General features: G+C 50.1%; 1 long non-coding RNA gene across 1 annotated transcript; it reads right to left on the bottom strand.

Moving 5' to 3' along the window:
• Nucleotides 1–2,631: 2,631 nt before the first annotated feature.
• Nucleotides 2,632–24,661, bottom strand: LOC118617396. The gene is made up of 5 exons (XR_004956826.1): nt 24,600–24,661; nt 22,722–22,927; nt 22,367–22,486; nt 4,122–4,280; nt 2,632–2,697 (listed from the first exon to the last, which is right to left on the bottom strand). It is a non-coding gene; the product is annotated as an uncharacterized LOC118617396 (long non-coding RNA).
• Between the last annotated feature and the right edge of the window lie 979 nt (nt 24,662–25,640).

The following is a 25,640-nucleotide window of genomic DNA, read 5'->3' as shown; positions in this document are numbered from 1 at the left end:
AAACAGGGCCCCCTTGACCTGAAGCGGGGCCTTTTCTTGCTACCACCAGTAGTCTGACAGCTGGCCTGCCATAGCTGGGTCACCAGGTAAAGTGCTCTGTACACAAACCTCACCAACCTTGGTGAGGATTAGAGGTGTGGGTCCATGCCCAGCCCTGACCTGGGCTAGTCAGCAGCTCTGAGCCTTACTCTGCTCAGAAGCTGTGACTAATGATTTCCGCTTAAAATAGGCCAATTACCACAGAAATTATTGTCCTTCTCCCCCAGCCTCCCAAAGACAAGCAAAGGGACCTGTGAATTGGCCCCTTCTCACTGGAGGCTGTTTGCTCCAACCGCATGTGGGGAGTCAGGGTGTCCCGAGCCGAGGGTGGAGGCGCACAGCTCTGTCACTCCTGTCCCTCAGGAAGTCCGGCTGAGAGGCAACCAAAAAGTAAAGTAAAAAGGGGGGAGAGAGGAAGGAAGGAAGGAAGGAAGGAAGGAAGGAAGGAAGGAAGGAAGGAAGGAAGGAAGGAAGGAAGGAAGGAAGGGAAAAACATTGGTGGGTTATTGGTCTATTTTTATTTTGCTTGGCTCGGCTTGGTGAGATGTCAACAGGATGGATGTTACCCAGCTTACAGATTCTGGGGGGCTACTGACAGAGGTCAGACAGTGGTAACTGGTAGTCTGCGTGGAAGGTACCAACCAGGTCGGACGACTTTTGAGAGAAATTGGTGACTAACCCAATACGTTTTTAATTTTCCAATATCTCCATAAACCAGACCTTTTTCCCACATAGAGACAAACCTCTCACTGAGTCATTTCATAGAATTGTTCACACATTTATTCAGAAACATTTTCAACTGCTGCGGATCAGCTTCCAAGTTCAACACTGGATCTCAGGAAGATTTCTGAGTAGAGAAGCAAACAGAAAATCCACCTGCAAAGATGAGGCTCACTGGAGCACGGTGGGAAGTTGTGCCATGTGTCACGCAGAGCTAAATGGCTTCTCCTCACTAAGAGCACATCTTAACTGTGTACACAAACACACGGGCAACCAGCATGTTGGTAGCTCAGCTGAGGAAAGCAGGCATTACCAAGTTAAGTATGATCAGCTGGATAAATTCTGTCTTAATTTTCCATTATCAGTTATTGTAGTGTCAGGAAGAATGGCTATTAACTTGCTGAGTGGACTTCCTCAGCTCCCGAGGCAGGCATGGGGTGCCATGGAGGCCTACCGCCGGCAGAGGGGGCCTCAGGCTCATCAGGGGCCAGACTGCAGCCCGGAAAGAAAGGCCTGTTTGTGCCCAGCCAGCCCAGAGTGCACTGGAGGATGAAGTTGATCAGAAAACTATTTGGCTCAGTCCCCACTCACTGAACTGACGGAGCCTTATGTCCACGATGAAGTCACACACAATGGAAAGTGCCTGGCAATTAGCAGAGATTACAAAACCAGAGGAAGGAAGCTGCTGGCCAGGAGGGGGCTGTGTGGACCAGGACGCCCTGCTTTTCTTTAGGGCCAGCACCCATCCAAGAGTTGGTTTTGGCCTTGGAAGCCTCCACCTGGGTCTTTTCTTTGTACCGGGTTGCCCCCTGGGAATCCTGAGGCTGAAATTGTATACTGAGGGGAGGGTGAAGACCCCAGGATGGTGGCCAGGCGGCTGGCAGGCCAGTCTCTGACTTCACTGGGAACTGACAGTCCATGGCAGTTAGGAGTTAGAGCTGTTTGGCACACAGAAAGGGACCGTGAGTCTTCCAAAGGCTGAGGCTCCGTGAGACGTGACAGCTGAAGAAAATGAAATGTGACCGTAACGCGGTGCCTGCATTGTTCCGCCCGGGGGCAGCCTACAGCTTTTGCTGCCGTTGGGTCTAGAGAGGGTGTCCCGAGGGATAGCAGGACAAGAAAGCGCTGTGACGGAACCCCGGAGGAGGGTGCCTGCCCATTTGTTTATCAAACAGTAAAGCAGCCCCTTATCACTTCAACTCAGCTCGGAGGTGGCCCCGCCTCTGCCCCTGCAGGTGGCCTTGCAGGCTGACTGGAATCCTGCTTGGAGAGCCGGCTTCTGCCGAAGAAACCAGGACTTCAGACAAGGATTTTTGTTCCCTCCTCCCAGAAGAGGCTGAGGCCAGCACCCTGCTTAGTATGGGGAGCATGGGCAGAGCCGAGATGGCTCAGAGAGGGGCTCCTGCCAGTTACAGACCACACAGGAAAGCACCTTGCCCCCAGCCTCTCTCCAAGCCCAGCCCCCTGGCCGGGGGAAGGAACCCCAGGCCTGGCTGGCTGCACGCACTCTGGGCTCTGTCTGCACTGGTGCCCACCCCTCCCCCACCCCTCCCCACCCCTTCCCCACCCTCCCCACCCCTCCCCACCCTCCCCACCCCTTCTCCACCCTCCCTACCCCTCCCCACCCCTTCCCCACCCTCCCCACCCCTTCCCCACCTTCCCCACCCCTTCCCCACCTTCCCCCATCCCTCCCCCACCCTCCCCCACCCCTCCCCCACCCTCCCCCACCCCTCCCCCACCCTCCCCCACCCCTCCCCCACCCTCCCCCACCCCTCCCCCACCCCTCCCCCACCCCCGCTGCGGCGCTGGAGTCAGCGCAGGCCCACCCTTTTTGCGGAAGTGATATTATGTAGATAATAATCATTTATTCACCAGTCATAAAAATGATCCATGGCCCGTGAGGAATCAGAACTGGTTGGTGAGCATCAGACAGCAGGCCTAATCAGAAATTCAATATTCTCTACCTTCCTTTCTATTAAGGATCAGAGCGCTCCGGAAGCAGCACCGCAGGCTTTCCCTGCAGCGCGGAGCCCAGCGGTGGGGGTGCTGGGACGCTGTTTCGTCCCTGGACATTTGGGTGATGTTAGGGCAGAGGCCCTCTGCCTGCTTGGGGACCCCCTCCTCCGTCCGCAGCCTCCTGTGGACAGCGGTCCAGCCCTGGGGTCCGAAACAGAGCCCCCGCAGCCCCTGCGAGGTGGGGCTGCCTTCATCTCATTTCCATGTCTGCCTGACCTGCTCCTCTCCCACCTGCCTCTCCACCTCTTTATAAATCACCCTGGCCTTTTACATAAGTCTGGGCTGTCTTTCAGGGTGCTCATAAGCAAATGAAAGTCAGGTCTAAGGGGAAGAGCAGTGGCTATCCTTGCGTCCCTTTCTCATTTCCTTTTTTCAAAAGACCACGTTACCATTTGCATTCCGGGCTGCCCAGGGCGTAATTGTAAAGGAGGAAAACATGGCAGCAGTCTCCTCTCTTTTCCTGTCTATCCTCATGCTTCTCAGCACCCCAGGGGAGAATGAGATATTGTAGAAAGGTTTATTTTTGGAGAATTAAAACCCTGAGTTTCCAAGGTCCTATTTCCCTTTGTCCTGCCAAGAAAGAAGTCCCATTTTGCCTTCAAAAGTGTTAAAATCAAAGCTATTGTCCAGAATTTTCACTCCATAGTGGAGCAGTGTCCAGCCCAGCATTAGGCTACTTTAGTTTGTGTTCCCCACTACAGTCCATCAGTCCTTGGCATGTGGGGTCCACAGGGCCACGTGGCCATGAAGGGAACACGGGCAGGAGCAAAGCCAAAGGAACCACAGAGCCAAGAGTAAGAGAGAGAGAGAGAACTCCTTTAGGGGATTATGTATCCCATCCCTTTGAGCCAACGATTTATTTTCCCAGGTTTGACTGACAGGCAACTTACCTAGTCACCCCAACTCATTGCACATGCACCCACCTCCCTTTTGTTGGACCCCTTCCCCCAGTGTTTTGCAGGGAATTGGCTGGTGGTTTCCTGGGGAGTGTGAAATTGCAGCTTCCTGGTGAAGCTGCCCAAATGGCTATGCCTGTAATGCCTGGCCTTCCCTCTTGCTCCTTTCCTATTATTAATAACTAGCTAATTACAGCAGTGTCAAAACATGTGGCAGATATGTGCAGCTCAACCATGAGTTCAGAACATTTGTAATTCATGGGAAAATACCAATAATATTTTTCCATCAGCCACTTGACCGTGGACATGTTTGTGCCTATTGGTGGTCTTTGCAGGGAAATCTCTGCCTGCACATAGATGCAGATATTGAGTGGGCGGCAGGAACTACAGCTGACTGGATCCTGTGGCCAGCATTGGACCAAGATTTCTCAAATAAGTTCTCTCACTTACCCTCACAGTGGTCCATGAACCAGGGGTGTTACAGCTAATCAGCAGAGGTGGAAACAGACTAACTGGTCTGGGTAGGAATTTGCCTTCCATCTTCTGTAGTTTAGTTTCCTTTTATAGTCGCTATGAGCAGGCTCCTGTGGGTGACCTCGGTGCAGCTTTCTGAAGAGGGGACAAGAGAGACATTAAGCCAGAGAGTGTAAGAAGTTTCCCTGCTGTTTTCTGGCTTCCTCTGACACCATGTCCTGAGTCCATGCACCCACAGACTGCTGTTACTCTTCCTGGCTGGGTCCAGTGAAAGGAGAGAACTTAGCTCCCTCGGGACCTGGTAGCACCCCCTCCTGAGAGAATGGGAATTCCCCCTCTCAAGTCCAAGATCCCCACATGTATTTAATTGGTTCATGGAGCTGTGATGAGTTTCAGTGTTGTTTAGGGTTTTGTTTTTCAAAGGCTAGAGGAAAAGAAACAGTGTTGGACAGGAACCTGGGGCTTCATCATACCTGTGAGGAACAGTAAAGAAATGGGTCATTCAAACTGTATTTTCCTTTCTCTCCAAGTTCCTAAGTTCATAGCAGGAAGCAGAGGGAGAAGGAATGTGCTGCTACCCAGACTGGCCTCTTTGCCCACACATGGTGCTCCTGCTTCTTTAAGAGTCAGAAAGGAAAGGTGAAAAAAATGTGCAAAAATTAGTGCTTTGGGTCAGGAAATCCCAGCTCCTGGAACCAATGGGTTAACGTGGGGTCCATTGATAAATTCCAGCTGTTTCAGTGTGTGCTCCACAGTGCGAGCTCCACATTCCAGCTGAGGCCACGCAGTCAGGGTCAGAATGGGCAAAAATGATCTCTTAGGCTGTTTAATTTCTATTCCTGCTTGCTAATGCGCCTTTGCTAAAATGTCAACTCCTTGCCTCAACGTAGACGGGCTAGTGTAAAGTTACCTTCCAAAGAAACGAGGAGAATATTTTGTGTGAAGAAGGTGGAGCAGATGATGGAAAACAATTTCCACTTGGGGCTGGGCCAGCCCTCCCCGGGCCTATGCTGAATGATTGCAGCTGTGCAGCTTCTGGCCGGCTCCTGCTCCCACCAGCTCTGGGGAAGTCTCCTCCCCTCCTTTACTGGGGCATCGGGGAAACAGGTAGGAAAACAGGTGGGTCACAGCCAGATGCAGACAGTGCACAAGAGGAAGGGCCCCGCCAAGTCTAGAGAACCTGTGCAGCTTCTCAAAACTAGGCAGCATCAGTGCGTTTGGAAGAAAGTAATTCGGAAAACAAACATCCAGCCAGAAGAGGAGAAACCATACGCATTAGAAAGTGCTGAGAAACTGCTAGGCTTTGGGGGATTGTTCATGCCAATGGCTTCTCACTCTCCTGGGCCAGAACAACACCAACAGTGTTTGAGCTCTTTTAAGAAGGAGTACATCAGAGTTCCAGTCTAGCAGAAACCTGTAAGCATTCTTTCTGGACCTGTTCCTCTTAGATTAAGAAGTTGGAATGGATGATCTTGCAGGTACCTTTCAGGTTGCTCTAAGTCTCTCCAAATTGGACTCTGATCCATTTAACTAATAAGCAGCTGTCTACAGAGATGCACGAATACATCATAACTGCCCCTTGGCTAGTACTGGGCTCACTAGTGTCCCCAGAAATGAAGGAGGTGGACACCAACAAATCAACTACTGCAAACACTATTTGTAGTGTTAGTGTACACACAAATGAATTTTCAGAACCTAGGGAATTTTTTTGGAATAATCTCTAAGCAATACCTTGTAAATCATCATTCAGAAAAGCATGTCTATCCTTCATCTATAAAAATTTCTAATCACTATTCTACAAATAATCGTTATTTCAAATCCTCACAAACCTGAATCAGAGGGTCTCAGTAGGTCACCCAGAAGTCACCCAGAAGCCAGTAGCTTATCATAAAGGTCAAAGAGTGTCCACCTGAATCTATGGGCCCAGGCACCAGATGTGAGCTACCAGGTGAAAGATCTTTTTAGATTCAGAAATATGACTGCATCTATATGTATATATTTTAATACTATTTATATGTATATTTTTATGCAGAAGGCATCTTTTCATGTCAACCCTTAGGTTCTCAGATCTGGAAAGAACAAGAGTACATTTAATCAGAAAATAATTTATTCCATCCAGCTGTATTTTATATATCTTATGAGTCACCTTAAATGCTTTCTAGAATAAGGTGGGTATACATAAATAAAAAAGAGTAAGTGACTCAGCACATATTTGTCACCACTTTCAGAGTGCAGAGGACTGCCAGGCTTTATGAGGTTGGGAAGTTGGGGTGGGGAGGAGGCCTTATAAGATGGGTGGGGCATGATCTCATAGGAAGATATGACATAGACCCTGGATAATGCAGGACCACATGGGGAAAATAAAGCATGGATAGCAATGAAAACAAGGCAGGACTTCACAAGAGTATTGGGGTGGTCAAGATGATGTCATAGACTTTGAAATGGCATGCAGAAAGGACCATTTAAAGATCTTCTACTGCCCAGCCGGTGTGGCTCAGTGGTTGAGCATCGACCCATGCACCACGAGGTTGCCGGTTCGATTCCCGGTCAGGGCACATGCCCAAGTTGTGGACCAAATCCCCGGTGGGGGACATGCAGGAGGCAGCCAGTCGAAGTTCCCTCTCATCGATATTCTCCCTCTCCCTCTCCCTTCCTCTCTCTCTAAAATCAATAAAGAAAAAATATTTAAAACTAAAATAAAGATCTTCTACCTGCCTAAGAGATGGTGCCACTGCTGAAGGACCCTCATTGACCACTAAGTCCTCTTCCTTCAGCACGTGGGGCTCACATGGAAGTCCTTTCTTCTGTCACCTGCACCCTCCTCAAGGTCCAGCTGAAGGCAATGCAACTGAGACAACAAAGAAACACACGGGAGGGATGCTGAAGAGACGGACAGTTTTTGCGCCCTCAGGGTCATGCAGAGCCCAGTATACAAAGGCCTTTGAAGCCACAATTGTCCTCACTCTGTCATTCCATCATAAGGGCTTTTCATCCCTCCCATGGCCCGGAAAGGCCTGGAAAGCTGTGGAGAATGTGGAGTCTGCATCTGTCCTGTCAGTGTCAGGCAGGCATCGGGATCTGAGCCCCAAAGGGTGGCCGGTTGTCCTCGTGGTCACTGATAAAGGGGATGGAACCAGAGCCAAGGCTGCCTTGGCAGTTAGCTGGAGAAGGGGCCAAAGACCCAGTTTCTACTGCGATCGAATCAAGTGTGTCCCTTGTTTCTTAGAGGTTCCACACTTAGCACGAGCCAGAAGGACACTTATTGGAACAGAATCCTCACCATGACCGTGTTAAATACCCCGAAATAGACACAGTCAGAAACTGCCTCAAAGTACTTGGCCTTCAAAGCTTAAGATGGTGACTTTTGGTTATAAGAACTCTTATATAAGACATTTAAAACATGTCTTTAGTGATTTTTTTCTTCTTTGTAATTAGAGGGAGGAGGAGAATGTTGTTCCCATTATGATGTTGCCGTCCTTTCAGGCCATCAGTATGGCTTCCTCGTGCCTCCTGCCAACACAAACCCAATCTGGTCTGGTTTATTTTTCCGACTGCCCAGGGCTGGCCTCTGGCTCCCTCCCGGCATCCTGCGAGCCCCTGTGCACCCAGACACACCCCAGCAGGGGCAGGCTGTGGGGGCGCCAGCTCTGCCGCCGCTCGGCTCCGATTCGGCAATCCTCAGCAAGGGGGCTTTTTCAGAAGTTCCCCAAGTCTTACCGGAGGTTTTACTTGGTCTTTTAACAATTACCAAGGAAAAGAAAAACATATCAACCTGAGTGAAAGCAGAAGTCCCTACTCCCAGACACACTCAAGTCAAACAATGAAATGAGATGCACTGTCTCAGGCACAACGTGCCCGGCGCCATAGCTGTTCAGGGTCCAGAGTAGGTGTAATTGGCCTGGTGGATTTTTCTTTAGTTCTGTGCAATTCCCCACACTTGTTCCTTATTGAATAAAATTGCTCATGAATTAAGGTTTCACAATTAAAATATATAGATCCCAAAGGGCAACTTTCAAATTACCTAGTCAGGGCATTACACGACTGCCGGTTTTCACAGCCAAGCTGAGGCTGCTCGGGCCTGACCCCACGTGATGAGGGTGGCTCGGCCCGTAAACAGTGGACACACTCAGGACGCCTGACTGCTGTTAATGACCATGGCTGGTAGTCCAGGGATAATGTGGGAAGAGGGCTCAAAAAATTCCCATAGACTTTGTTAATCATTTATTATTGAAAAAGTTCATAGTGTATGTGTTTAAACTTCGCAGTTTCCCTGATTTTCCAGCAATGAGTTTCTCTTTCAAATTATACCTGAAAAATCACTTCTCATGCGAATATCCATTAATACACAGTTTTACAAGATATATTATATGCCATCAGAGAGACCCTAAAAGATTAGCTGTGTGCTGATGACATTCAGGTACTAAACAGCAGATTGGAGTTGGGGTCTGGGGTGAGGTCTGGAAGCATGTGACTATGTAGGGTAAGGGGCGCTGCCCCAGTGAGTGAGTCATCTCACTTTGCCCCCAGGCCTGGGACGGGACTGGAGCCCGGATGGAGCCATGTCCTCAGGTCAGCCGGGGCACGAACAGAGGTGGAAGGTGCTCCAGACGGGCCACCAGGCTTCTGAGGGGAGGATGTGCGGGGCCAGCAGCCCACCTTGATGTACGCTCTGCCTCCAGATAGAAGAAGGAACACAGAGAGAAGGGCTCTTGCCAAAATATTTCAGTCGGGGTGGTGAAAGAGGCAGCTTGGTCTGGACTCTGAAAGTCCTATGCCACACAATCCGTGCACACTGTCAGAGCATGCGTAGCAAATGGAGTATACTGAGAAACAGATCTCAACATTTACACTCGAAATAACTTCACATTTGAACGCAAAGTATTTCCCAAGTCAGATTTCCCCTAATTCGATGGCGCATCTGAATGGAAGAGGAGGCAAGGCGGGACAGCAGTGTGCACTGCAGGGCATGCCGGGAGCAGCACGGCCATCCACAAAGCCTCTCCGGCTCGGTAAGATGACCGTTCAAAATGGGATCAACCTGTCCTGTTAAAAATAAATGCAAAATTTACTGAAAGCTGAACTCAAAAGCTTTAGACTAGGTTTTTTAATTTTCTAACGTTAATCAAGCAAAAATTCCTTTAAAAATATAGTACAGCTGGGTCAGGCTGTACTGTTTTGCCCACCAGGAGCTGTGGGGGTGGCAGGAGAAACCCCAGGTCAGACCAGATGACCCACTGCAGAGGCCTGAGTGGGAAAGCCCTTCTCAGAGTTCTTACCCAGATCAGCCCCACTGGAGCCCAGCCGGCTCAGCTGGAGCCCAGGCCTGACTGGAAGCAGAGTGCACCAAGGTCAGGGCCCAGGAGGAGGGCGAAGTGGGGCGCTGTCCACCTTGCGGTAACCGGTGCCTTTCACTTTCCTGGCCCTGGCCCTGGTTAGCAGGACAGGAGTGATTTACTCATTAGACCACCTCAGAGGCAGGTGGGGTGAAGAAAACAGCGGGCAGAGACACATAAACGTCTCCATTTCACTCTGTGAAGGTAGCACTTAGGCAAAATGAGGGGTTTTTAAAACTTCTTTGAAATGAAACTGGGAGGACCGAACTGCAGCTTTGTGTTGGCAAAGGAAAGGCCTGTGGCTGCCTGGTGCTCCCGCCCCTACAATTAGGGCAGGGGCCACGTCGCTTCCTGAAACTAGATCTCCAGCTCAGCCCTGAGCTCCAGGTGGGACACATTTTCTGCTGTGGCGGTGGTGGGGTGGGAGCCATAGGACAGCCCACCCACGCCGGGCAGGGACAGGGGGTGGAGACCCAGCGGGCCGAGGCACTGGCTCCGCCCTAACCCCAAGTAATCTGCACCACTTTGCTTCTAGCGACCTAGTGGTCTGGAGAGAGGGGTCCAGCCTGGCGTCCCTGGGCACCTTCCAGAAGGTTGGCAAGACCCTACATTCAAGGGTGAGCTCTCTGGCCCAGCCCATGGGTCCCCTTACTAGGTGTCCTGAGCAGCAGCCTGGGATCATTTGTTCCCTCTTATAATGGGAGTAAAAATGTTTTCCCATGGGTAGCCCATCTTTCCTAGCTTCTTCATCATCCTGATGGTTGTTTTAGGGACTGATGTGCTAAGTGCTGCCTCTTGGCCAGCGCCAGCTCCTGCCGTGTCCACTCACCAGCACTAGCTGCCATCTGCACCTTGAATAATTTCAAGAGGCTCTGAAATGCTGACAGTGCTCCTGAAGTTTGGCTTTAAGTGCTGTCTTAGAAATATGAGTTGACTTACTCTACCTGGAACGTCACTTGGAAAATGTTTGACATTTCTATAACAGGGCACTTGCTCATTTAGGAAAAAATGATGAAGAGACTATGAGGACGGGGCTCTGGGGCCACTTCTATGTGCCCCCAACCTTCCCACGACTAGGAGCAGAAGAGGACTCCTCACCTCTCTCCAAGTGTGACTTTGTGGCTTCAGTTCTCAGCTGTCACATTTCAACAGTGAGAAGCACAGCTCTGACTAGCAGCTGGGTGTTTGACAGCTCCAGTGTCTATTCCCAAAGAAATCTTAGTTCCAGTCCCTTAAATTGACACAATTCACTTTGCTTTCTTTATAACTAAACCACAGAATATTAGTCTTTTTTTTTTTTTTTTTTTTTATTAACTCGAGGCCATTGTGATTGTGTGCAATAAAATCCCTTTGGTTCAGTAACTTAAAGGAAGAGCTTAAACAAGTCCAGTTTCTGCCAGCTGTAGAACAGAAAAAGGGAATTTCTGGGAAGGGAGTAAAGAAAGCAGTTAGGACTCTCTCCTGCATGGATATGGTTCCTCCTGCTCCACAGTGGAATTTACATGGACCCTTGATTTAATCATCATTTCTAAACTGTTTCTTGGGAGACGGGCATAAACATGACTTCAGAACTGTTGAGTGAATAAAATTGGATGCAGTCACAGAGCCATAAGAAAAATGTAAAGGGAGTAGGAAGAATGAGGGAAGCTGTTCCCATGGGGCTCATGAGCTTCCCCCTCCTGTGGATGTGTGACCTCCCATGGAAAAGGTCAGGGAAATGCCCACGGGGAACTGGAAAACCCACTTTCTGTTGTTTCTCACAGCCTATCACTGGAGGTGCGTCTCATCACATGCTCCTCAGCTCCCTGCTACCCACCTGCAGTCATTAAACTGCTGCCTCTGCCCTTCCACCTGTCACAGTGAAGTCCACTCAATTATTTCGCCTTCCCCAATAAGGGGCACCTGCCATAGCCCCGACAGAAAGCTGAGAACGTGCATGCTGGCCTGGAGTCTGGTCATTCAAGTTGGTTGTTCTCTCTCTCTCTCTCTCTCTCTCTCTCTCTCTCTCTCTCTCTCTCTGTCTCTCTCCCCCTCCCTCCCTTTCCTCCCTCCCCATACAATGTTGTCAAGTTATTATCCCTCAGAGTTCAGCTTGGGTTTTCTAGAATTGAAGTGCTGACAGATTATTTCTAGACCCCCAAGGATTAATCTTCAATGTTTTCATTTGCATTTAAACTAGACTATAGAGTCACCTCAAATGAAAAACCCTCAAATACAGCTAGTATGTGATCCAAGCCCAGAGCATTGTGGGTGAGTGTCAGAGAACTTGTTGCTATATATTTAATCTACCACCAAGCACTCTCTAGTACTAATTTCTTACATTCATTCTACATACAAAATTCCAGGATCCCCAAAAGTCTCTTTCCACTACAGCTTCAGGCTCAAGCTCAAGGTCCAGCACTTCATTTTCTAAAGCAGGATCAGACTCATCTGGGTGTTTCTTCAGGAGCAGCTCCTCAAGTCTGGTTCCTCTTGCTCTGAAGAGCTGTGAACTAGAGAAAGAATGCCATGGCCCCACACACATTCAATAAGCAGTGGTGAGATTAGGATAGAAAAACTCCATTTAACACACTCCACCCAAAAGTGGAGAGAAAAGGAAGCCTTTATCAGCAATTGGTCCATAGCAGTTTGGAAATCTGGCCAGGCATCAATCTCAAGTTCCTGAGTAGAGCCAAGTCCTTCCCTCAGGGAGCAGATCCCAGTGGCTCTTAGTCAGAATCTATTGTGAGAAATTCTCTTAAAATTTTTTAAATCCCTGCTGTCTGAGAAAGCCTCCAAGGCATGCCTTTAAAATTCTCAGAAGCCCTACTAGGTACATCCTTAATCTTTCTTAGTTCTTGAAAGAAGTTTTACAGCTACAACCTTGGGATTGTTACCCTGACGGCATGCTGCCCAATGTTCCCTGGATTTGGTCTTCATCCTAAAGCCATTTCTCATCATGAAACACTTTTGCTGGGCGGTAATGGAAATGAGGAACAGTTTTACTATATATCCAGATAATCCTGGCCTCTTTATATTTTCCCTGAGCTCGACTCTGCATCTTAATAGTTCCTTCCTTAGTTCATCTTTCCTTTCTCGTAGTTTATCATAGGCAGTTGGAAGAAGCCAGTGGTACATTCTGTCTTCTGCCTAGCGTCTCCTTAGCCAGACCCAAGAGATCATTGGGTAGTCTTTCTGTTTTCCATGTTACCACAGGTGACAATGCTGCCAAACTTTCTGTTCAGACTTCAATAACATTTTCCTCACTGTCCTCCAACTCTCATCAACAGTCTCTTTGAGGTCCTCCCAGCTTTTGCTCCATGCCTTATCCCAAAGCCAGGGCCATGTGTTGGGTTTTTGTTATGGCAGTAACCCATTTCCAGGTACTAAATTTTGTTGTTATTATCTATTGTAGCATAAAAAACTGCGCCAAACTTAGTGGTTTAAAATAACCATTTTTTTTAATCCTCACCCAAGGACATTTTTTTGTTCAGATGGAGTGGAAGGGAGGGAGAGAGAGAGAGAGGGAGAGGGGGAGAGAGAGAGAGACAGAGACAGAGACATCTATGTGAAAGGGACACATCGAGTGGTTGCCACCTGCATGACCCAACCAGGGCCAGGGACAAACTGCAACCGAGGTATGTGCCCTTAGCGGGAACCGAACCCGGGTCTCTCTGGACCGCAGGCTGACGCTCTTACCGCTGAGCCAAACCAGCCAGGGCTAAAATAACCATTTTTATTGTTTTTCACAGTTTTGTGGAAATGAAACTCAGAGCCCCCGTGGTCAGCTCTTTCCGACACTGGCTCAGTTTGTGATACTCAGCTGGTGGGTGGGCTGGTCCATGCGGGCCCAGATGGCTTTGTTCACATAGCTGGCACTTTGGTGGAGATAGATGGAAAGCTAGGCTAAACAAAGACTGTCAACCAGAGTCCCTACACATGGCCTCTCTAACAGGCCAATCAGAACGGTCAAGTGTTTCATATGACAGCTCAAGACTTCCAGGGAGAATGTTCCTAAAGACTTTTCTTAAGACTTGGGTTTGAAACTAGCACAACATCACTGCTCTATCTTCTAATGCATAAAGTAGGGAGGACATAGGGGTGAGGACACAATCCCCACTTCTTAGTGGGAGAATTCTCACAGAATTTATGGGCATCTTTAGTTTTTCATATTCCTTCTTCTTCATATCTTCCTTCTTTCTTCTGCCTGGAATGACATGTGAAGGCTGGAGTTGCAGCAGCCATATTGGACCATGAGAAATTGTTGGGAATAAAAGGCATGCACTGAAGATCAACCAGCTAGAAGCAACCTTGATCCCTGACACCATGGACAACCACCAAATCCCTGACTTGTTTACCCCTGAATTTTTAGCATATGAGAGAAAATAATTATTCTTAAGACGTCATTATTTGGAGCTTTTCTGTCATTTGCAGCCTAACACCTGACAGTACTTTGGGGTACAGTATATACTTTGGTAGTTCAGATTTATTGATTGAGGAGATTGTTCTGTACCCCAGTAGTCCATCCTGTAGTCCATAACCAGAGTTTCCCGAATCACCACATATGGGGCTGGTAGAAGCTCCCCTATAACACCTTCCATTGTAAGAGTCCTGGACTCACACTCTGATCTCATCACTTCCTTCAAAACAAATTTTCTCTCAGATAGAAGTCTAGTATAAAGTCTAGTATACACAGTTTGGCCCTGCCCCACCTCGCCAGCCTGACTTGCCCACACTCCTCCACATCCCACCTGGTGGGTGAGCCCACTGTCCAACATGCCCTGTGCTGTCCTGCTTGTGGGTGTTTATGCCTTCTGTCCTCCCCACCCACACACCTTCATCCAAATTCTACCATGTTTTTAGAACAGAGCTCAAATCTCTTTTGGTCAAAGAATTTCTAGAATCACAAACAAAAGGGTTTCTCCTTCTCTTGGACTTTTAAGGAATCATTATCTAAACCTCTTGTTTGACATCACATTTCACTGTCAACAAAAGGCTTTGTTTCTTTATTTGCCCCCCATGCACATGTCAATTCCCTAACTAGACTCTGAGTCACCAAAGGCCTGGGGCCTGTGTCACCATTCTTTGGGTCCCCCGTGTCTAGCTAGTTATGTTTTGCTCTCAAGAAGCCACACATCTGGCACAAGCAGAGTCAACTGCTAGCAAAAATGGAGAGAGGAAGAAAATGCTGTTCACCAAACTACCCTTTCTGGCCTCTCGCACACCTGCCTGGAACACATGGCCCAGCATTCCCAGCCCTCTTTCCCTCACTCACTAATCACCTGGTGATGTCAGTCCACCTCAGAGAACTCATGTTCCATTGCAAACCCAGAGGATAGGGGCTCAGGCCCCAACCTGCTGGGCTGACTGCAGGCCCTGGGCAACCTCCGCTGCCACTTGATTCACGGACTGACGCTGAGGCACAGTGTCCTGTTTGCTTGGATTTTGTTCCACATCAGCACTTTGCCCAACACTCAGAAGTGAAGATCAGGCAGGACATGAGCATAGAAATGAAAGCGTCTCGGCTTTGCCTGCAGTCACCTGAGAGAAAAACCCGAGGTGTCCTCCACCCAGTGCCTGCTAGAACCCCCGCCCCATCGTCCCAGCCTGCAGAGGACCAGCAGAGACTCTGCTGGGACATCAGATGACCCAGGAATTGGGAAGGTGTCAAAAATGGCAAAGATTCTGACGGAAAACTTTGGCTAATCCCAGCATTGCTTTCACAAGACCTGAAAGCCTGACAGTGAGCAGAACTGACACCAGAGAGATCACATTTCATGAGCTGTTTGGCAAGAGCTATTTCTGAAATTAATTATAAATTAGTTCTAATTATTTTTAAATGGCGTTCATTAATCCCACAAGGCTTGGGGAAATTCATGTGCTGCTTTCAGGACCCGCACAGAGAGCTGTTCGGAGACCTGGCCAAGGCCTGGGTCCATGTGGGTGGATCCAGTGCCCACTTGTCTTTCAAGAGCAGTAAATAGGCAGCGAGAGAGGAAGCTCCTGGCCTGAGCCAGTTCTTCCCAGCACCAAACCCAGCACCTAAGACCTAGCCTAGCCTCAGTTCCAAGCCTCACTAATCATTTGGCCTCATTTTATCCAGTACACCTGAAAATCTGGCACCCCCAATGCATGCCTCACCTATGGCAGAGGTGTGCCTGGTGTGCCCATCTGTACAACCAACAGGAGAAGCTCAGAAAGGAAGGAGAGGGGCTAAAGGTTGGACTCAGTCCCCTGCCAAGCACATGTGGTCAGAGAGAAGCAGCAGGGCTCTCGCTGCTGCTCCTGCCTTCTCGGGACCCCATCCGGCCTGCAAACCACCAGGCACATACCCATGGGAATCTGGTCAAACACTGTAGTGACAGGAGCCCAGGTCAGCACCTCTGCCTCTGCCCCATACTTACCTGAATGGTCCAGAGGAGGAACCATGTGAGAGGCTCACCAGCCAGCATCTGACACCCTTGCTAAGGCCTGAGTTGCCCAAGATGATCTTCACAAAACATACCCCACCCCATCTGCACCGGGGCATTTTCTGATGGGTCAGAAACAGCTTCCCTCCTGCATGTGCCTAGGGTATCAGCTTGCTTTTCAGTTCCCGTGGCCCCAGTACCCAACACAGAACTCGGGGGGAGGATGTTTAACAAATGGTGATCTAATGATGACAGATGTTCGCAGACCTGCTTCCCATGAGTCTTAGCATCAACCACCATGGTGTTGGTGGCCCCAGCACCACCTCACTCTAGGGCTGTCAACAATGAGAAGACAGAAGGCTGTATTCATGCAGGAGGCCATTCATTCATTCATTCATTCTTGTTAATTATCACCCAAGGATAATTTTCCCATTGATTTTTAGAGAGAATGGAAGGGAAAGAGAGAGGACTGGGGGGAGAGTGAGAGAGAGAATGAGAGAGACATCATTCGGTTGCTTCTCCCACCACCCAGGCCAGGGCCAGGTATTGAACCTGCAATCCCGGTACGTGCCCTCGACAGGAATCAAACCCAAGACCTGTTGGTGTGTGGGCTGATACTCTAACCACTGAAACACACCAGCCAGGGCCAGGTGTCCCTTCTTGTTCACCTCTCGCCCGTGCTCTGTAGACTCTAACATGCTGGGGCATAGCTCTGCTCCCGTTCCTCTGGCCTGCAGTCCAGAGACCTCGGGTAGGTTCCCACTAAGGGCACGTACCTCGATTGCAGTTTGTCCCCGGCCCTGGTTGGTCGTGCGGGAGGCAGCCACCCGATGTGTCCCTTTCACATCGATGTTTCTCTCTCTCTCTCTCTCTCTCTCCCCCCTCCCTCCCTCCCTCCACCCCTGCTTCCCTCCCTCCCCCTCTATCTGAACAAGTTTGCAGAATCTTGTTAATCAAAAAAAGTTCTGAAATTCTTTCTTTCCTGGCAGTTGCACATCAGCATCTCAGCAAACGTTCAGCTGCAGAGCCTTGGAAGGGATGATTCCCACCAGGTAACCCTTAGAAGACAGGCGAAGAGTTATTACGTAGACTAGTATTGAACAAATATCAAAATGAACAAGATGCTGCTGTTTGTGGGACCTGGAGAGACAGGATTTATGGGTCCTAGTGACCAAGGCTGGTGCAGAGCGGAGAGCCTCATCCTCACAGAAAGTGAGGTCATCAGTCTTGACCTGGAACGTCTTCCGAAAGAAGGCTCAATGCAAGTGAGATGTTAACTTTGAAAGAGGCTTTCCACAAAGAGTGGGGGATGGTGGGGTTAGGACATTTGCCTAGATCTAGAAGTAGTTCTCTGAGTGGTACTAGAGGCTGAAGGAGACGAGTCTCAGTGTAACAGTCAGGGAACATGCACTGTCACCCCGGTCTGGACCAGCATAGGCTCAAGGAAGCCTTTTCCTGGTGGCCTGAGAAGGCTGTCCCTGACTCAGCTCACTCCTGGTGCAGGCAGTCCTTGGGAGGTGTCCACCCTAGACCTGCTCCCCCACATTCAGAGCAACACATGACAGTCTGACTCACACAACAATTTAACTAATCCTGGAATAGATGGGAATAGATCCAAGCAAGATTTTCTGGAATCTCACCCCTTTTAGAACAAATAGAAGTTTCTAGACCCCTATGTTCCAGGGACAAATGTCCCCACAACCAAAGAAGAACTAAATGGCAACGGATGTTGGCATCAAATATCAAATTTGCCTGGAGTCCAGTTCTGGCTGCTTCCACCTGGCTATGTGCCTTGAACAGTCATGTCATTGCTTTGGCCCCAGTTCCACATATGAAAAATGAGGGTTAGGCTAGCCCATCTCCCCTCCAGATCCAATCCAGTGGAGTTCTGATATGTGGCACTCGCTTCATCATCTCCTGCTGGTGGCCAAGTGAACTGCTCCATCATGGTCCTTCCAGGAACCTCTGGTGAGCTCTGGGGTTCAATGTGGCAGCTCATCGTCTCTAAAGGAATGTTCTGGAGGAAATGAGAGCAGGAGACACTAGCTGGGTATCCTGGAGGGATAGTATCTAGTTGGGAGTTATTTCTTTTAAACTGTCTGTGGTCAGGCCACAGCACCCGAAGCTTGGCACAGACTGCATGGCTTCAGAAATCAGCACCAGCAAAGTTAAATCTTTGGTGACATCTGCAAAACAAATGCCAAAGGATGGACCCAGAGAACCACAAATTGGGGTGTATGGGTCTAGCACAAACTCCAGGCATTCAATTCTAGGGAGCAAACTGGCCACTTGGCACAGAGATCTGAGCCTGGGGCCTGCCAGTGGTCAACACCAGCACAGCCTGCTCTGAAATGGGGCATTCCACGTGGGAGGAAGGGGCTACACAGCCTGGAGTCTTATTCCATTTCCCTGCAAATCGTCTGCACAGTCTTGTTATTGCCATGTTTAGCTCCACGCTCACGTTTTATGTCTTGAAGATAGTGTTTATTGATACTAAACAATGCTCAGCTGCTATGCAAAACATCTGTGCCGCAGTGGCCCTGACGAAGATTTTTGTTATAGTTGTAGGGTGATTTGCTAGCACCGTACATACAGTACTGAGAGGGCTACGTTCTGCTAGTCCAGAGAATTTGGGATAACTGGAAACTGGGTTTTTTTTAGGTTGTTGTTGGGTGTGGTTCTGGAGGTTGCTTGTTTTTGAAATGTATCAATTGGAAACATTTGTTTATAAATGTCAGCAAGAAAAATTCTATATAGATATACCCTTCTAGTGCCCCAACAAAATAATTTAAGAATTATGCTAGGAAATTGCCCAAAGCCAAGGAGCAAGTCACTGGAATGTTCTAGAACCAAGTCTGCTGGTAACAACTAAATTGCCAATAGTTAAGACTGTACTATACAACAAAAGCAGGTCTATTAGGTTAAAGAATTATTTAAAACTACTCAGAGCTAAGGAATGGTGGGGGAGGAGGTTCTGATCCATCCTTCACTAGCATGTTAGCACATCACAGTGGTTGTTACGCTAAAAACCCGAAGAGGATTGGCTAAGGAATAAGTACCTTCAATGTGTGTGGTGCCCTTGGCTTTGGGATCACTTTCCCTAATACACTTTCCTATTAGGCTGATCGAGGCCCACACACTCCACGTTTTTTCTTCTGAAAACTCATTCTTTTTGTTCTGAAAAGTGGGTAGCACTTTGCCCAGAACACTCAGCTACCAAATTCTAGTGCTCCCGGCCCTTCCAGGTCTCGCATTCATGCCTGCTTCATGTATGTATTGTGTGCCTACTGTGTACCAAGCGCCGTTCTAGAAATACAGTGGTGAGCACGTCAGAGAAGGCAAGGCCTCTGGCCTCAGAGTGACACTGCAGATGTACGCACGTAAACAAGCAGCAGAAGAGACACACAAATGCAGATAGTGAGGAGGGCCATGCAAGGCTGAAATCCGATGCTCTGCAGAGTAATGTGTGCGGTGGGGCTTCAGGGTGGGAGGTCCAGGCAAGCTTGCTGACACTTGAACTGAGATCGGAATTGCAAGAAGAATCCACACAGAAGATGAGGAGGTCAGTGTTCCAGGCAGTCCTAAAAGCCACAATACCGGGAGAAGCTTGGCTTGTCTGAGGATCTGGGGATTGAAGCACAGTGGCTGGGGGGCTTAAGGGAGTCAGGGGAAAATGAGTTGGACAAGGTAGGCAGGGGCTTGCAGAGTCAGAGCATGACGCTCCAAGTGCAAGGGGACTCATTAGTAAGTGTAGAGCCAAGGGGGTGCACTGCCCTGTTTTGCTTCAGGAGAGAACCTGCCCGGAGGAGAGTGGTCAGCTGCCTAACTGCTCCAGGCTGCAATGCCATCCAGATCCACCCGGCCTTCGACCTGAGGCCAAACCCTGCCCCATGACAGACCTCAACAGGGGACTGTGGGGCTCCCACTGGGCTGGCACAGGCTCTTCTGCCCCCATCTTCCTTCCTCCTTCCTTTCCTGGATGTCAGACCTGGTCCTGGTCTGAAGGCTCTCCCTGACTCTTCCTGTTCCTTCACCTCTTTATCCTTCACTGATTTCCCGGTGAGCCTGGTAACACTGCCTGGTCTCTGCCTCCCAGAGCACCTGGGCTGAGGAGCAGGTTCTGGAGCAGAGGAAAGAGCTGGGGGAAGAGGATGACCTGTAGGAGCTGGATGACCTGTAGGAGCTGGATGACCTGTAGGAGCTGGATGGAGCAGACCAGTCAGGAGCTGCTGAGGAGCAAATCTGAGGACAGATAAGTCTTGGCCTTGTCCTGCTTGAGGGGCCTTTCAGACACGTGGATGAGGTCCTAATTATCCTCTGGACCCAGGGGAAATGCTGCCTTTCCTGAAACCAGCTTGGATGTTGCAGACAGGACTAGCATCTCCATTTAGTAGGCACACGGCACAGGCCAGGCATGGTGCTACGCACGCTGGACAGTCATCACACCCATTTTCATAACAATTCCACTCAGACAGGTTCCAGTGCGTGCCACTGTGACGTAGCAGGCATGTGAGCTGTCCTACACCAGGATCTTCTTGGTTATTTCATAAACAGCTGGGACTCCTACTCCAAAGTCCCTCCGTCAGAAACTTCTGAACAGTCTCTGAAGTCTGCAGTATCAACCCCCAGGTTTTGTACACAGGTGCCCAAGCAGTACAGGAAATTCCAGGACCTTTGTGTACCTGTCTGCATGCTGGTAAGGGTCCCCTTTTCAGTGACAGGCCTGGCATCCCAGCTACAAACAGCAGCTGGAGGAGGAAGCAAGTCCTGGCCACTAAGACCTGGGATGGCAGTGATCTGCAGGCTCACAGTTCCAACCTGGGGAGAAGAGAGACACCCCCCACACCCCCGTCCCTCACCCTGCTTCCCAGGCACTGCAGAGCCAGGGCCTCTTGCAAAAATAACTTTTTCTTCTCTTTTATGGCCCACTGGCTCGCAAAGCCACTGGGAAGCTTGTGGGCAGAAGCTGGAGTGCCATTCTCCCCTGAAGAAAGCTGGTTTGTTCCAGAAGCACAAAGAACAGCCACTGGGCAGGGATGGGATGTGCATGCTAATGGCCCGAGTGCTGGGAAAGCATGGGCTTTGCCCTGCAGCAAGGCAGAGGCAGGGCTCCCCGCTGAGCCGTTTGGGCTGAGACCTAGGCAAGCAACTGCTATGTGACCCCCCACTTCCAGGGAAGGGCCCTTGACCAACCCCACAGACAGACTGGATAATGCCCACCCCCTAGGTGGGCCCAGCCCTCCCCCAGGACATGCTGAGTCACCTTATGCCCATCACGTGGGGACCCAGGCGAGCATCTGTTGCAGGCAGCATTCTGTCTAAACATCCGTGCAAACTTGGACCAACAGATCCTGCTGAAATGTGCTAACCATCTGCTTTTCCTTAGCCGTTTTTGAGCAGATTATGTTTATTATGTTAATTTATTTTACTATCAACAACATGGAATGACACAGTTGCTGCTAAACAACATCATTATATATCTCATTCTGGCATATTACCAGAAGGTCTTTTATTTGGAAATGCAGTAGGAATAAATACATATTGAAAACTGAGTTCAGGCCATGACCAGTATGGCTCATTTGGGTGGAGCATCATCCCATACACCAAAAGGTGGCGGTTCAATTCCTGGTCAGGGCACATACCCACGTTGTGGGTTCAATCCCCAGTCAGGGTTGTGTGGGAGGCAACCAATGGATATTTCTCTCACACATCAATGTCTCTCTCTCTCTCTCTCCCTTCCTATCTCTAAAAATCAATAATTAAAAAATTAGCCCTGGCCAGTTTGGCTCAGCGGTTAGAGCGTCGGCCTGCGGTCCGGAGAGACCCGGGTTCGGTTCCCACTAAGGGCATGTACTTCGGTTGCAGTTTGTCCCCGGCCCTGGTTGGTCGTGCGGGTGGCAGCCACTTGATGTGTCCCTTCACATCGATGTTTCTCTCTCTCTCTCCCTTCCTCTCTCTCCCTCACACTCTATCTGTACAAAAAATGGAAAAATATCCTCGGGTGAGGATTAAAAAATATATATAAAAAAAAATAATTAAAAAATTATAGTTAAAACTATAAAATTGAGTCCAGGATGGCAGAGCCGTAGGCCCAGGCCTGCCTGGGCCACTCACTCCTCAGTAACAGACTGCTCTAGGAGAGGCAGGGCTATCTGGGTGAGGCTTGGCCAGGAACATGGAGCTTCTCAGAAGCTTTCGGGGTTGGGCATCTGATTCTCCATCTCAAAACTTCCTTTTCCCTCAGCAAATCTTCCCATTTTCCGGAGGATCAAACCACAGGGACCAGGTAGAGTCCTGAGCAGAGAGAGTGTGTGCCACTTGAGAGCCCTTGTGATTCACTGGGGATCATCACCCTAAAACCCAACAGCCAGGCAGGAGTTGGAATTTATAGTAATTAAGTTTGTGACACCCCCACCCCAGGACCAATAAACTGCATCCTCCCGGAGAGAGGAGAACCAGAGTGCTGGGTGGGAGGAAGGGGGTAAGAAGACGGACCTACCAAACCCGTTGTCTCAGTGCGGAGTGGACTGCTCACTGGGAGCTGAAGAACCTCAGAAGCACCATGCTGACTCAGATAGTTCCTCAGTTAGGTAATGAGCAACAGGAGGCACACAGTTTCCTGTGAGGAAAACGGAGCCTCAGACAGAGACCAGAGCTGCCCGCTTCGCAGAGGCACAGGGTTTCTTTCATTCAGTTCCCAGGCCCAAGTGAGGTTCAGTCTGCACAGCCCAATCCAGGCCTGCCTGGGACAGCGGAGGCCAGGCTTCCTGTGCCATGGAAGGGAGTTTTGCTTGCTAACCCCTCAGAAGCTGAGGAAATCCCCAGGTGGGATTTTTACAGTGCAAACGACCCACCTGATCAAGAGATTGGTAGCCAGGTGCCTTCCGGGTGTCCTTGCAAATATTTGGTTTCAGAGAACAGGTCACATTACAGTTTAATGCTGGGAGACTGAAAGGGCTGCAGCAATCAGCCTTTGTCCCCACTTGTCCTGCAGCTGCCAGTAGGCAGCACATAAAAATGTGGGGCTCATGTTCACACAGACGGCTGCTAGTTTTATGGCCTGGGGAAAAGGAGCAAAAGAAGATGGTCATGGTGAGGCTGTCGGACAGTCTCAATTAAATGGGTCTCAGCTGGCCCTGTCAGGATGGCTCAGTTGGTTGCAGCATTTTCGGTACACCAAAAGTTGGCAGATTCGATTCTCGGTCAGAGCAGTACCTAGGCTGTGGGTTTAATCCCCATGGGGCATGATGGGAGGTAACCAATCAACGTTCCTCTCTTACATTGATGCGTTTCTCTTCTCTCTCTCCCTTCCTCTTTCTAGAATCCATTAAAAGTGTAATCTTGGGTGAAGATTAAATAAATAAATAAGTAGGTTTCAGCTGCCAGGAACAACTGGGTCCTGGGGGCCCAACGGAGACTTGATGTTCTTTGAGAGCTCCCTGCCCACCCCTGAAATGGGCACAGGACTTCCTGTCCTGCCTCCTAGAGCCACCACCTTAGCACCTCCCAGTCCCAGCACAGGGGTGAGCCCTGCCCTTGAAGAATGGCCTCTGCAGGGCTGGCTCTTGCCCCTCCTGAACCTCAGGGTGGGCCCCCTGCCTCTGCTTTTCCTCCTGTCTAGGAGCCCACTTACCCTTGGGGAAAAGGTAATAAACTGGTTCACTCTAAAATAGGTGCCCAAATTCTAGCTCTTAAAGGACATTTTCCATTTAATTTGGGCTCAGCTTTAAAACTAAGAGGTTGGCCTGTTATTGTGGCCTAGTAGGTGGCAGGAAAGGAGAGCCTTTAGTCCTGTGTTCTCAGTTCATTCGGGAACAAGAAGAAAGGAGGGAGGGACCATTTCAGTCCTCGGTGGGGGCTCCTCAGCAGCCCTGAATTGGTTTTGAACACCCTGGCTCTTAAAGGCAACCCCCATGGGACCACAGGGACTGTTCAGGCTCCTGGAAAAGGAAGATGAAGAAATGTTCGGAGAGGGGTGCTGGCCACGAGGTGGCGCTATTGCCCAGGGTGGTCAGTTGTCCTGTGAACGCGGGTGGAGGATGAGAAGCGGATAGAACCAGAGGGGAAGGGGCGAGGGTGACTAGAGTGCTGTCTTTATAGGTGCTTCTAGTTAGGAGTTTCTAACTCAGTGTAGGCCGGAGGACGGAGTTTACAGAACAAATCGCAAATTCTTCCACTTCCTCCTCTATCTCGGTTATAAAGCCTAGAGATTCTCCTGATTGCTGGGATGGTGGGTTGGGGGTGGGTCAAGAAGAGACGACATATTGTGGTCCTTGTCGGTGCGGGGAGGAAGGACACCGACATGTGCTGGATCAAGCACAGCGGTCCTAGCAGGTCACTGGGCAGTAAGGGCCGTCTTTCCGGGAGGATGGGAGCCGAGCTCCGCAGGCGACCCGGGCCGCGCCGGGTCTGGGTGGGGCTCAGCCTCTCCCCGCGGCCCGTCCCGGAGGCTCCTCGCCCACCCCTCCGGGCTCTCTCCTCAGCTCAGGGAACAGCAAAATCATCTTCATGCTGAGCTTTCTTCACATAAAGTGATTACCACGTGTCAGAAATAAACTGCTGCTTTCTGTATATAATCACAGGCCACTTCGGAGAACAGTGACTTTGGATGAAAAGGGAAAACTGTTTCAAAACAAAACAAAATGCTGCAAACTGTTTCTCTCTCCCCCCCCCGCCCCCGTCTCTGGGGGACCTAAAATACAAACACAAAAAGTCAGTCGGTATCTCCTCACCGCTGCAGCTGACTTCCTGTGTAAACGAAAACCATGTGATATTCCATAAACGCTTCCAGCTCTGAAAGACAGGAAATGAAAACCATCACGGAAAAGGAAAGCTGCGGAATAAATTCCCAGTGCAGATAGCATTACAGCGACAGCGCGCGGGGACGAGGGCCGGGCCGCCGGACCTGCAGGTCGTCAGCGGGAGGGAGCGTGGGCGGGGCGCCGCCCGCTGGCCGGCGGCTGCGGACTAACCGGGGCGGCCACGCCCGGGCGCTGCGCCGAACCGCTCGGCGTTCATTCGGAACGGAGCTGAGAAAGGAGTCTTTTCTTCTCGCGCGCCTCCCGAGGTCAAGCTCTGACCTCTCAACCGTGTTCAATCACGGTGGCATCCATATGCATGAGAGCTAATTAACTCTGAAAGGCCCGGCCGGCTGGGCCTTCCCCGCGGCGCGGGCCGGGTGGGGAGGGGCGCTGAGCCCCGCGCCCGGCGCCTGCAGCTGCTCGGTCGCCCGCTGCAGTCGCACGTGCGCGCGGGGTGTTTGGCGTCTCAGCTGCGGGGACCAGCCGGGCGAGGGGAATTAGCTGCGTCATTTGTGACCAGTCTAGCACACTTGCGTGCTTATCCTTACAGCCCCTGCCTGGCCACAGCGTCCCGGGGTTGCGTGTGGGAAAGGGACGCTCATTCTAAAGGGGATTTCACGTTTGGGGTTGTACTTGGCCTTGCGGCTGGGCGGATGAGACCAGGGTTCGAGCCCCAACCCAGGCTGCCAGTGGGAGCTGGGTAGGTCAGCCCACCTCTCTGGGCGCTCTGCCTTTGCTCTACTGGGAGATCAGGCTGTTGCACTGAAGAAAAAGGCCATGTCCTTTCCACTTACAGGTAGGTCCTAAGAGGTCTACCCGGCCTCCATAGTTTTCCTAGTTCTGAGTACAGTTTCCCAGTTCATGACAAGTCAGGAGGTGGGAGTTTCCATGAGGTGGCAGTCTGGGGGGTAACATTTTCTACTTCCTGTATCAGTTAAGACCCTTCCATTTTTGGCTTTAGAAACTACCTTG

The sequence above is a fragment of the Molossus molossus genome, unplaced genomic scaffold (assembly GCF_014108415.1).
Source record: "Molossus molossus isolate mMolMol1 unplaced genomic scaffold, mMolMol1.p scaffold_m16_p_1, whole genome shotgun sequence".
Classification (NCBI taxonomy): domain Eukaryota; kingdom Metazoa; phylum Chordata; class Mammalia; order Chiroptera; family Molossidae; genus Molossus; species Molossus molossus.
This window is presented reverse-complemented; position numbering and strand designations above follow the sequence as displayed.